The following is a 13,167-nucleotide window of genomic DNA, read 5'->3' as shown; positions in this document are numbered from 1 at the left end:
TCAACGAGCCATAAGTCAACCGGTTGACTGACCAATCACAGAGGCGATTTATACGGATATTTCGTAGGACACAATTGTGACATCGACGTGGAGTCCTAAATGTTTTAAAACATTCGTTGCCCGGTCGTGGATAGGACTTCCATGGTGATCCTAAGAGTCGATTCTTTTGACTATCGACTGTCTCTTGAGACTAAGGCAGATTTTGGGTGACTTTGGTTTCTTTCTCACGGTCATCCGTAACAGGGGGCCAAGTAGATTTTTTTCTGGGTCATTTCATGTTGTGCTTAGATCGGAAGGAGTCGAGTTGAAGGAAATATTCAGCCTTTATCGGGTACTCGATATTTCTCAGGGCCACTCGAGGAGTCAGAATCGAAATGCATGGCCATGCTCGGATACGGATTCGTTTTATCAGTTAAGTTACTCTCTAGTCGGGGAAACCACTCTAGATACAGATCGATTGTAAAATACGACCTTTGTGGATCCAGATCTGCAAATTGTTTTACATTGAGTGGGAGAAATTTTAAATGAATATGAGAATCGGTTATCGCACATACACTTGTACGGACAAGTGGGAGTTTGTTGGAGCTTGTGTCCTCCAGTTAGTGCGGATAACGTCATTGCACATACACTTGCACGGACAAGTGGGAGCTTGTTGGGGTTGGTGTCCTTAACAGTTAGTGCAAGGACTTATAAACCTCTAAAAGGATCAAAGGGTATACTTTGTATCATAATCAGTTGATCCACGTTTATCAATAACGGTTGGCTTGCTAGATAAGTTTGACGTTATTGTCATACAGATGGCGGTGATCAACTGGTCCCTAAAAGTCACACCTATAGGATACGTCTTGAGTGATGTGACGGTATGAAAATACAAATCATGTAGATAATGCCAAATTTGACTAACCAGTTAGTCTGAGATTATTTGACTAATAAATTAGTCAAAATGTGATGTTGAGATTTTATATTTAATACGGATTAAATATCATGGGCTAAAGGCGAATTAACCAGTTAATTCGTAAAATTAAATATAAACGTTTTATATTTAATTAAATGTATATTGAATATAATTATACAATACTGTTTTGTCGGACATGTATTAATAATTCAACTAACCCGTATTATTAGTTGATGCCTTAATTTCCGATAACCGATAACAGTTTATAATGAAACCGCGTCGTATACACTTAGTAAGCTATGGACCGGACCACGAGTTTAAGTGAAGAGAAAATGAAAAGCCCATTTGGGCTCCTCTCACTCGGTTTGGCCGAGGCTCTCAATAGACAAAAGGGGAGTCTTCTCCTTTTGTCTAACCTAATTCATTTGCTAAAAATTATTAGGGTTTTTGGGAATTGTGCCTCCTGAATTCCGGATCTCTCATCCAACACAAACTCACAAAAACTATCCCCTCGATATTGCAAGGCAATTAGGGGATTCTCTCTAGCACAAGGGCATTACTCGGACATCTTGGGTGCAACGATTAGGAGGGGATCTAACTTGATCTCTCATTGCCTGTTGCACTAGGACCGAAGGTTATTTCTATATCTTTATCGTTTCTTTATGTTTTTCGTTTTATGACCATAAACTACATATAAATTTTACGTTATAATCCTTAATTCGAAGGGTAGTATACGGATATTTACCCACACTGTTTTCATATTTTAAAACCTAGACAGGCCTTGTTCCCTCGCCATAGGCTCGCGCCTTAATGAGGCTGCCTGGCACTATTCTGTCTTGGTTTGGTACTTGTCTAGGACAATCCCGATTACGGTTAATCCGAATACGTGACGGATCACATTGACAAGTTTGCATTTTATACTTTATCTTTTAAACACACTTTTTCAAATAAATGGACCGTGTTAAGCATCATAACCCGAATTTGGTCAATGGATGTTTAGTTTTCGTTTTCATATGCAAATCAATCTAAATCCAACTTTGACATCGATTTCTTGGTACATGCATAAACAACCGACATAGGAAATCTTCACATGTTAGGTTAAGAAATTTGGATGCGCATTCATGCATTTAAACCGTTTTATCAACTCTTGCACTTAAACAACCACGATCGATCAGTAGAGGCCGCTAACGCGGGCGGGATTAGGTGTCCGATTAAAGGCTTCCCAATATGTACCCTCACCCCTTACTCAGAAACTTTGGATAGTGGATGGCCTTATCCAGGGTGTACGAGAGTCATTCTAGCGATAGGATGCTAAAGGGGGACGATTCCTTATCTTTAGAACCTATTGCAAGCACCGCTTTTTGCCTTGATTGACTTAGGTATAAAGTAGATTCGAACGGGTTCCAGGCATCCCACAAATGCTTGGTGGCGACTCCCAACATCTCAAACATCGTTTCGAGACCTTTGCCCAGACGAAACCGACCGATCTAAAGCGATCCGGTCGAAAGCATTTCTACGCCTCCAAACGTGGCTTTCCGACCGCTATACGTCTACATATTGGATTGGCGCGTAGGTGGCCTATGTCCACGGATCGACGGTGGCCCATGTACGCATAACACGTGGCCCATGTCCACACAAACCAAAAATCCGCAGTCTATATTCGTCCTAAACTAATTACTAAACACCCAACAAAAACTGAAATGTTTGAAAATCAAGTGAAAAGTTTTAAACTCCGGGTTTCCTCCCGGTCAACGCTAGTTTCAGATAGGTCCCAGCTCGACCTTCTCCTCATCTTCTTCCAACACAGCTAAATTTTCTACAACAAGGCTTCTGACTGAACGAAGTTCTCTCGACGTCCATGAGTTAGACTTTAGGCCTCCACACCATCGCATCAACCGAAGAACAACAACTCTTCGCAGCGTTAAGGCCTCCACCTTTGGCTTCCTGATCGGTCCGTTTCGTGTTCACAATTAAAGGTGTGGCCGTTGGGTCACGTCCGAATCAAAACACAATTTATAACTTCACAAACAACTCTACAATTAGTAAAGAGGCAAGTAAAGGTCGGATCCCAAGGGACGGGAATTGAAATGAGATTTCTATTGAAACTAGTGGTGTCTTAGGGGTGTCACAAATTGGGTTGATGTAGAAGGTCACTAACTAAAATAGCAATGAAAATAAACTAGCAAGATGAATTAAAAGGGGTGTAAACAATTGATTAAAAGCACTAGGGTGTCATGGGATCATAGGGGAATCATCGGAATTGATCATACAAACATGTTCTCAAATTATAAGCAAGCAATTATTGTTGTGATGGATTGAGTTGGGTTATATCTTACAATCCTCGGAAAGTTTGGGTCCCGGAGCCGAATCGATTAGATTGTACAACACCTACAAGTCGACTTAATCTTCCCTACTCAACAACATGCATGGTCTAATGAGACTCGAGTTGGGTTATGTCTTACAAGTCTCATTGAAAAGATTGAAGATGATAGTAAATGCAAGGATTCATAGGCTTAGCATTTCATCAAATATAACATGTGCATGAGTTGAGATCAAAACAAGCAAGCAAATAAAACATGAAAGCATATTAATTTAAGCATGAATCATTCCCCATGTTGGTTTCCCCTAATCACCCATTAACCCTAGCTAAGAGACTACTCACTCATTATCATGTTGCTCATGCTAGCAAGGTTGTCATGATGAATAAATGAAAGTAATTAACAATAATTAAAAAGGGATTAAGAGAATTATACCTACTAATGATTCCAATAATAAAGCAAAGATAAAAGAAGTAATTGATGCTTGATTGAGAGGTTGTCAATCTCCCAACAATAACCCAAATAATCTTCAATTACCCAAAATAAAGGATGAACAAAAGAGAGATTAAGGAAATAAAACTTGTATTAGAACTTGATTAATTGTTGATTACAATACTAAAGAGAGATTTGATTGATATTAACTACTCTAATTATTGATAAGAAGAACATGCTCCTCTAATTAGACTAATGGGGTATTTATAGTGGAAATTAGGGAGGATGCATTAGGGTTAACTAAGGGCTAAACTAGTAATTACACTTTTTAGATTGAGCAGGGAGGAGCCGGTATTTTCCGAAGAAAGGGCTTCTTTCTTTTTAACTTGGAGAAGAGGAAATCGCGCTGTGCTGGAATCCGTGCGTATTGGGGTCGGGACGGGCGGATTCTGGTGGTGGAAGACGGGCGGATTCGAGGGAATCCGGGCGGATTCTGGCGGTGCAATCCGAGCGTCTTTGGAGGAAACCGCTCGGATTGTGCTGTGAGGAGACGGGCGGATTGGAGACAATCCGCTCGGATTGTAGCTCAGCACAAATTCTTCTTCTTTTCTTCCCTTTTCTTCACGAAATCCTTGGGGATTTCCTTGGGGACTCAAGGATCCTTTCCCAACATTGCTCATCTACTATCATATGTACAAAGGCCTTCTAATCTTGTCTCTCCTTGATGCTTGGTCATTGAATTCGATCAATTTAGTCTTGTTTTGCCATGAAAATGCAAGATTCTTACTCCCTTCCTACCAAGGGATCAAAATCTCAAAGAATATGCAAAACAAAGAACTAAAGATAAGAAATGACCCAAATATGCACTAAAAAGCATGGGAACAAGGCTAATTCGGGGGCTAAACATGCGCTAATTATGGTCACATAAAATATCCCCAAACCGAACCTTTGCTCATCCCGAGTAAAGAGGTGACAAAGACTAGGACCAATACTAACCTATCCTAATAATATAGCCGATATGAGATAATTAGAGGGTCTCACTCCGCCCCTTCAACTCACAACAAGACAACCATGAGGTAGGATGCCTTCTTGCAAGGCAAGGTGGGTCTTGCCAAAATGGCGACACATCCAAACATTAAGCACACAAAATCACATAATGGATGCATCTACAAAAGAATAGCCACTTCCTCATCAAGTGGCGGAGGCACTAAAGAGGAACAAATTTAAGAGCATGTAATCCTTCACAAATACTAGTTCAACAAATTATTAAGGCTAAGAGGATGGCACTAAATCACCTCCAAATGGTGTTAAACTAGACTACTTTCGTCCTCAATTTCCAAATGCTTTCGTCAAGAGCGATCGGATGGTGGTGGAATGATGATCCCTATGATGCTAGTAGCATATGACATGACAAGTCTCGAATTCTCTACAAGAGTAAAGGTCATAGATCGTCCCAAGATCGACCAAGTGTCTTGACAAAAGGCTTTTTGGGAATGAAATGCTCAAAACTTTATTCACAACGAGTGGATATGACTAGCATTCAAAATTGTCCTCATTTCACTTTCACATTTCAAAAAAAATTAAGATGGGGTTTGTCCCTTCCGGGCTAGTGTCCTTTGCTTTCGCCAATCGCTTATTAGTCAACCGGTTAACCTCTAGACAATAGCTTTTCGGGGTGATAGTCACTCTGTCTCTGGGCGGCCGAATTCACAACCGTGTGGGGGCCCAATCCAATGGATCCCGCACCAAAGCAAATCGAAGTGGTACGCCTCCATCAAAACAACTTAAATTTCTCAACATTCAACAATTCATAACATTTGAGGTTTCCTTGGCATTAAATTACTTCCACATGACAAAATTCTTTGAAATGAGCACTTCAAGCTTATTGATAGAAAATATTTTTGGGTTGCCTTACCACAAGGTCAAACAAGGTCACCTAGACAAGTTAACCAAGTCCACATCGCATCACGGGGTTGGATAGGTGACTCACATGCAAACCCTTGACTAGGCTTTGGGTCATGGGTCAAAAGATACTAGTATGACACTATCTAGGGTGTTTTACAACCATTCTAGTAGACAAAGTCTTAAGTTGAACAAGTATTTGTAATGGCTTAGTTGCTCTTGTCAAAAATCCTAAATAGGCATTTTTCAAAACATTTCTAACATGCAACTACATGCCATGATGCAACTAATATAAACATCCTAATGCAAGTGATTCTATCAACTAATATGACATATAAACTAAATGCAAGTCCTAAGTTCACATTGTTATACCGCATTAATCAAAATAAAGCCACATAGTCATTAACATAAAGAGGAAAAAGGAGATTGGAAAGATCATACCATGCGGTCTTCAATATCCTCATGTCTCGGATGTGGCGTAGTCAATCAATGTGAACAAGGATAGAACAAACACAATATATACAATACAATATATACAAGACTACAAAGGGAAATAAACATGTTTTTGGGTTTTTCTATTTTCAAATTTTTATGATTTTCGAAATTTTTCAATTTTTTTGGATTTTTGAATGAGAGTTAAATGTTAGAATAACCATCCCCACACTAATATGGGCATTGTCCTCAATGGCCAAAATGATGGAAATTATGCAAAGATGATGCATGATTTCTATGCTAAATGCAATCTACACTAAGCTACACTACATGATGCATGGTTTTTGTTATGACGGAGAGGATAATTTAAATTACCTCCCGTTGTGTATGCATTAACTTTCCCAAACCGAGTGAGACACTATTGCTAATGTCCAATGATGGGTGTAGTTCATGCACACACTATGCAATGCATGAAACTAATTTGTCATTTTGGATTTTGAAAATGGGAACAATAAAATGAGAACACCTCAATGGTACCGAGGTGTGAGTCCTCTATGGTGCTAGGACTACTCCAACAATGATCAAAATTATAATTAAAACAAAGAGAGAAATAGACAAACCATGAGAGGGTAGGAGCCTCCAAGGCTTGCTAATCTTCCTTCATGTTATCACCATCACTTTCCTCATTAGAAGTGGTCACATTGCCACTTCCCTCGTCATTTGCTTCTTCACTTTCTTCCTCATCTTGCTCATCATCATCTTTACCATCCTTTTCTCCTTCTTTACTTGCTTCTTCATCAATGTTATCATCAACTTCTTCATTACCAACAACCTCATTGTCATCCGAAACGACCCTAGATGCACCCGGAAATAGGACTTCTCTATCCGCCCAACTAGGCAAAGGACATGATGGGTCAGGTAGTCCTTGCCTAGCTAAGTGTAGGAGGGGTGGATATTGAGCCAACTAAGCATTTTTCCGATCCTCAAAGGATTGCTTGTGCATTGCTTGTATGAGAAGAGTCACATAATCATTTCTAGCTTCAACTCCTTCCGGCTTGAACTCTTGATACTCAAAGGGGTAAGGTGGTATGACAATGGAAGAGGAGGGCATTTCAAGTTCACCATTTTGTTGTTGAATAATATACTCGGCCTCTTTAGAAAGGGGAAGTAGATAATTGGTCCGGTGGACGCTTAGACGACAAATCTTTGAAGGCAAGGTGAAGGATCTAGCTTCACTAGTGAGCCATCCATACTTAGTGTCAAGGAGGTTATGAGCAACCCACTTGTACTTGTGTATCATAGTATGCAAATCAACAAGATGACCACCCTCCTTTGCTTTATACTTGTTATCCTTATTGAAGTTAGGATCAAAGTACTTAGCTAGGATAGTGACTAGGCCGCCATTGACAATAACGGTAGTGCCCTTCTTCCCACAATCAATGTTGAGCCATCTATCTACCAAGAGCCTCAAAGAATTGTAAGGCTTGGTGTGTACTCTTCCAATGTTCAAAGCCGATTCAAGGAGAATAAAATCAAGTTTGGTGAAATGGTTGGTATCTTTCCTTGCAATTATGGTGTTTCCCATGACCTTGTGCCATACTCTTATGCCCGGATGGTGGACTAAAAAAGCACGACTCGCATGAAAGTCCTCAAATTTCCTCCCGGAATTTGCCTTCCAAAGAGGGTCGGGGTCATACTTTCCATAATTCTTAAAATAACTCGGTTCATCACTAAGACCCAAAATTTCACTCAATTCCCTAAAGGAAATGCGTCTACTAACATTAGCCAGACGAAACTCGAGATTCTCCCTACTCTCAACTTCGGTGACTTTCAAAGAACTCAAAAATTCCAAGGTAAGGGAGGGGTATGTCAACTCTTTTGATTCAAACAACTTCTCTAACCCCATGGCTTTGAAAAAGGATCTAGTTTGCTCAAGGACACCCAACTTTCCGAAGGTGTCTTCACAAATAAATTGGTGGATTGAATTGATTTCCTAGCAAACTTGGCAAAAGTATCTCTATGGGTTTTGGAAATAAAAGTTACCTCCGGATATTGCAAAAGTTGATCGATTTCCGGAGTAGAAGATGTTGTTGCTCCCATAGAAGGTTGTTGTTGTTGTTGCATTTCCAAGTTTGGTGTTGCTACCACCATAGCCAATGCTTTCTTTGCTTGAAGAGCCTTTTGCCTTTGTGAAAGTGCCTTTGGTGCCTTTGTTGCCTTTGTTGCTCCCTTAGTCCTTGCCATTGATGAATTAACCAAGAAAAGAATGAAAAATCTTCAATTTGTAGTGTACCCAAATCGATTTAAAGGTGAAAGGCTTTGCCTTTATGAATTCAAAAATCGACTCAAAGGTTGAAGATTTTGTGCTTCGTTTTGATTTTTTATTGAAGAAGGAGTGATTAATTTGTTGTTGAAAGGATGATTTGATTTGATTTTGGTGAATGTTGTTGAGGGATTTTGTTTTTGTGATGGAGAGGATGAGGGTTTTGATGTTTTGAAGTAGTGTTATGAATGAATGAATGAATGAATGAAGGTGGGTGGGATTTTATAAAGACCGAAATTTTCGAACTGCAGGGGCAATCCGTGCGGATTCTGCCCAATACGGGCGTATTCTGCACTTTCTGGGTTTAACAAAACTCGCCTAAAGACGGGCGGATTCAGAAGAAGTCGCTCGGATTTTCTTGATACGGGACGGGCGGATTTGCCTGAAGACGGACAGATTTGAGTCCAGGAAATTTTTCTTGTTTTCCTCAGCAGAGAAGACGGGCGTCTTCTATCCAAGACGGACAGATTTGCAGAGACGGGCGGATTGCTGTTCAGGACGCCCGGATTCTCTTACAGTCAAAAATATTTCAAAATTGCATCTCATAGGGACGTGCGTCTTCAACCCAGTACGCTCGGATTGCTGGAAAACGGGCGGATTCTCTTGAATCCGCTCGGATTGTACCCTTTTGTATCCGGATTCACTTCCATCCGTGTACAATGCATTTCCCATACCATTCTTCTATTCTTTCTTCATGTATCGTGTTCGTCATTTGTGGGGGCACTACTAGGCATTGATAGCCTAGGCAATTGTCATCCCCACACTAAGGTAAAGCACTACACATCAATTGAAATTGTTAGTCCCTCCCCCACTTCTCTCAAACATGACAATTATCTTGATCAAAGTAAATAAAATAAATCCAAAGATGACAAAATTGAAATACAATAATTGAAATGCGAGTTAAGGGGTTAGAAATATTTACAAATGGTGGTTTAGGGAGGACTCCACCAAACTCTCATTCTTGATGAGATGTCAAGGGGGCATGTCCAAGGTGTTGTTCATGTTGCTCAACACCTTGAAAAAGTAATCGAAAGCTTGTTCATTATTGTGGTAGAGGTCTTCAATAGACCTTGGCCCTTGTTGTTGGTCTTGATCGATGGCATTACCAATGTAGGGATTAAAAATCCCTTCAAATTCGTCGTCCCAAACACCACAAACTTCATTAAGTTGATCATTGAAAATTTCTTGATTTGATGGAGACAACTCTCCCAAATTCTTCTCTTGGCCAATGAGGCCTTCCTCTTCTTCTTTGGTTGATTTTGATGAGCTTTGCAAGCTCTCCTTGTCGCAATTCACTTGCTCTTTGAATGGAGCATCTTCAATTTTCTTCTTCCATTGGAGTTCCGATTTCTTCCTTTCATCCTTTCGGCTATAATGATCAATCATGAAACATGGTTCATGCAAACGAGGAGCTCTCATAGTCTTGTCAAGATTAAAGGTTATGCTTTTATCTCCCACTTCTAGAGTGAGCTCACCATGTTTCACATCAATCACCGCACCCGCGGTGTGTAGGAAAGGTCTTCCTAGAATGATTGGAATGTTGGAATCTTCCTCCATATCAACAATGACAAAGTCCACCGGGATGAAAAACTTCCCAATTAAACGGGGACATCTTCCCATATCCCTAATGGTGTCTTCGTCGATCTATCGGCCATTTGGAGTGTGATGTTGGTGCATTTAAGCTCTCCCATCCCCAACCTTTTACTCACCGAGTACGGCATGACACTCACACTAGCCCCTAGATCACATAAGGCTTTGTTGATCGTTGTGTCGCCAATGGTACACGGTATTGAGAAGCTTCCGGATCCTTTAACTTTGGAGGTGAACTCCCTTGAAGTATTGCACTACTCACCTTAGTGAAGGCGATAGTCTCAAGCTTCCGGATCGACTTCTTCTTTGTGAGGATATCTTTCATGTATTTCGCATAGGCCGGCACGTGATTGATTAATTCCGTGAAAGGAATTGAGACTTCCAAATTCTTCACAATTTCCATGAATTTTCCAAGTTGATCATCAAATTTGGGCTTGGCTTGACGACTTGGAAAAGGAAGTCTAATCACAATGGACTCCTTCTCCTTGACCTTGTCTTCATTTTTCTTTGAACTTTCTTCTTTTGATGATTCTCCATCTTTGGAGCTTTGCACAATTTCTTCCTTATCACTAGCTTCCACAACTTCATCCTCAACTTGCTTCCTTGGTGCTTCATACCTTGTACCACTTCTCAAGTGAATGGCACTAACCGTTTCATGTCTAGGGGGATTACTTTGAGGTGGTAATTGCCCCTTTTGTCTTTGTGAACTTGAAGATGCTAGTTGAGTCAATTGTGTTTCCAACATCTTGGTGTGAGCTAGGATGTTGTTGATGGTGGTTTCCTTTGCTTGGCTATCTTTTTGCATTTGAGTGAAAAACTCTTGTTGATTCTTCTGCATTTGGAGGACCGCTTTTTGGACATCAAAACCTTGGTCATTTTGGTGATTGTATGGATTTTGATTTTGGTAACCTTGGTTTTGATTGTAAAAGGGTCTTTGATTTTGGTTTCTCATGGGTGGTGGAGTGTATGTTGTTTGAGGGTTTTGAACATTTTGGCTTTTGTATGAGAGATTTGGATGGAATTTGGTGTTTTCATTGTAATAGTTGGAATAAGGGGTACCACTCTTGTATGCTTGGAAAGCATTCACTTGTTCATTTGTTCCCCTACATTCACCTTGGTCATGTCCCAAAGTTCGACAATTCTCACATATCCCACTTGGGATTGATGAGGATGCCGTCATAGCATTAACATGATGCTTTGGTGCTTTTGAGACTTCTTCAAGTCTAGCCATAGCTTTTTCAAACTTCAAATTGACTGTGTCAATATGAGCACTAAGTTGAGCACCCAATTGAGTAACGGAGTCCACTTCATGCTTTCCTCCTCTAGTAGCCTTGCGAGGTCTACTATATTGTGAGTTATGGACCGCCATTTCCTCAATCTTGTTCCATGTTTGATTGTCATCAACTTCGGTGAACATTCCATTTGATCCCATGTTGATAATGTTCCTTGAATCCTCATATAGACCATTCCAAAATTGTTGTACCATGAACCATTCGCTAAGTCCATGGTGAGGACATGAGCGACAAATTCCCTTGAACCGCTCCCAAGCTTCATACAAAGATTCTTAATCCCTTTGCTTAAAACCCGTAATTTGAGCTCTTAGCATGTTAGTCTTCTCCGGTGGGTAGAATTTTTTGTAGAAGGCTAGAGCCAACTTCTTCCAAGAATCTATTCCGAGGGTGGCCTTGTCAAGGCCCTTTAACCATTGCTTCGCGGTGCCGATTAAAAAAAAGGAAATAAGACCCATCAAATTTGGTCTTGAGTCACACCCGTTTGAGAGATTGCATCACAATAGTCGCAAAAGGTTTCCATATGAGAATGAGGGTCTTCACTAGGCATCCCCCCAAATTGGCTCCTTTCAACTAATTGGATGAAGGCGGACTTGGCAATAAAATTTCCGGTTAGATGTTGCGGTGTAGGAGTACCATTTGGTAGGTTCTCCTCGGTGGGTACGGAGTGTGACGAGAATTTAGGCATTGTATGTTGATTTTGTGGGGTATTGTGTAATGGGTTCTCCTCTCCTTCTATTGCGAAAGGATTGACGAACTCAATAGTTGGTTGAACAACTTCACTAATACCTCTTAAATTCCTCCTAACAAGTCTCCTATTGTTCGTCAAGGTTCTTTCGATTTCACGGTCAAAAGGTAACAAATCACCTTGTAACCTTCTAGACATGCAAAATATCAAACAACTCGAAAATAATTAGAACAAACCTTGAGGAGTTTTACTTCCCCAAGGCGAAGAAAGACACAACTAATAACAATAAAAAGGAAATCTAAATCAAACAAACACCGTCCCCGACAACGGCGCCATTTTTGATCGGTCCGTTTCGTGTTCACAATTAAAGGTGTGGTCGTTGGGACACGTCCGAATCAAAACACAATTTATAACTTCACAAACAACTCTACAATTAGTAAAGAGGCAAGTAAAGGTCGGATCCCAAGGGACGGGAATTGAAATGAGATTTCTATTGAAACTAGTGGTGTCTTAGGGGTGTCACAAATTGGGTTGATGTAGAAGGTCACTAACTAAAATAGCAATGAAAATAAACTAGCAAGATGAATTAAAAGGGGTGTAAACAATTGATTAAAAGCACTAGGGTGTCATGGGATCATAGGGGAATCATGGGAATTGATCATACAAACATGTTCTCAAATTATAAGCAAGCAATTCTTGTTGTGATGGATTGAGTTGGGTTATATCTTACAATCCTAGGAAAGTTTGGGTCCCGGAGCCGAATCGATTAGATTGTACACCACCTACAAGTAGACTTAATCTTCCCTACTCAACAACATGCATGGTCTAATGAGACTCGAGTTGGGTTATGTCTTACAAGTCTCATTGAAAAGATAGAAGATGATAGTAAATGCAAAGATTCATAGGCTTAGCATTTCATCAAATATAACATGTGCATGAGTTGAGATCAAAACAAGCAAGCAAATAAAACATGAAAGCATATTAATTTAAGCATGAATCATTCCCCATGTTGGTTTCCCCTAATCACCCATTAACCCTAGCTAAGAGACTACTCACTCATTATCATGTTGATCATGCTAGCAAGGTTGTCAATCATACCAACAATATGAAACACGATGAATAAATGAAAGTAATTAACAATAATTAAAAAGGGATTAAGAGAACTATACCTACTAATGATTCCAATAATAAAGCAAAGATAAAAGAAGTACTTGATGCTTGATTGAGAGGTTGTCAATCTCCCAATAATAACCCAAATAATCTTCAATTACCCAAAATAAAGGATGAACAAAAGAGAG

The 13,167-nt window shown here is 40.1% G+C and overlaps 1 non-coding gene across 1 annotated transcript; it reads left to right on the top strand.

Moving 5' to 3' along the window:
- The first annotated feature begins 11,391 nt into the window (after window positions 1-11,391).
- Window positions 11,392-11,498, top strand: LOC141603010 (small nucleolar RNA R71). Its single transcript, XR_012524910.1, has one exon. It is a non-coding gene; the product is annotated as a small nucleolar RNA R71 (small nucleolar RNA).
- The last annotated feature ends 1,669 nt before the right edge of the window (window positions 11,499-13,167 follow it).

The sequence above is a fragment of the Silene latifolia genome, chromosome 9, assembly GCF_048544455.1.
Source record: "Silene latifolia isolate original U9 population chromosome 9, ASM4854445v1, whole genome shotgun sequence".
Lineage (NCBI taxonomy): Eukaryota > Viridiplantae > Streptophyta > Magnoliopsida > Caryophyllales > Caryophyllaceae > Silene > Silene latifolia.
The sequence above is the reverse complement of the archived record's forward strand: the minus strand, read 5'-3'. Positions and strand labels throughout refer to the sequence as shown.